The sequence below is a fragment of the Papio anubis genome, chromosome 2 (assembly GCF_008728515.1).
Source record: "Papio anubis isolate 15944 chromosome 2, Panubis1.0, whole genome shotgun sequence".
NCBI lineage: Eukaryota > Metazoa > Chordata > Mammalia > Primates > Cercopithecidae > Papio > Papio anubis.
The window spans coordinates 13,125,438-13,126,461 of NC_044977.1; positions in this window are offsets into that span (position 1 = coordinate 13,125,438).

The following is a 1,024-nucleotide window of genomic DNA, read 5'->3' on the forward strand; positions in this document are numbered from 1 at the left end:
CTGCCTATCTTCAATGTCAACAAAAGGCATGTCTCCAATGTCGCCAGCACTGTGAAGGCACAGCCCCCGGGCATCATCTGAGTGAGACCCTTCACCACACACTTAGTTGTCACAATGCTACTTCTCAGTGGCAGTTTTCTGGACATAGAGGTCAATTCTTTTCGGCATTTGATGATGTCAGCTACTAATCCTGATCCTCTTTCTCCCATTTTATTTCTCCTTAACCTAAACTTCCTTGTTGATGTCTGCAACTTTTTTTCTGAAAAATAATCCTACCTAGTCTCAACAAGGTTTTTATATAAATGTTAATCTCTCTTATGGTAATGTGATTTAATATACCGCCCGGATTCTGAAACTTTCACAACCAGGATATCACTCTTAGAGGTGAACTACCACCCATCTTGGCTTCATGGGTGAAGTCTGGGCACTCTTCACAAATGCCACTATTTACAAATGCTAGGAAAGTAGGATTTATTCCTCAACAAAGATTACAAAGGTTTACAAGAAAAAAATGGAAAGCAAATTTAAACAAAAATGACTAGCAGATGATTTTTCAGAAGTATATTTGGGTTAGTTAAGTATAAATACTTTTGGAAGAATACATTTTCTATAGAATACGTACTAAATGTAATGTGGATTGGCAATTGAACCTTGGAAAATAAACCACTGAAGTTTCTTTTTTTCAAAACTAAATGCAAAGCCAATTAGGACATTGCTGCTTTGACTAAGATGGACATTTTAAAATGTTTGGGGATTTAAATTTTGTATAACACATGCAGAAAAGAATTGCAAAACAAGGGACAATGTATTTTTTTTTTCATTTTGCAACACTTAGCCAGGCATATCAGAAAGACCATATGTTAGTTGCAAGAAAAGTTTGCTCTGAGGGGTTTCAGTTAGAATTTTGCAGTTTGGAGACCGTATATGACAAGATAGGCTTTCAGAAAAGATTTAAGTCTTTTTGGTAAGGGTAACACAATCAAACTGCATTGTAATGCCTAGAGACCCTACTTACAGATATAGT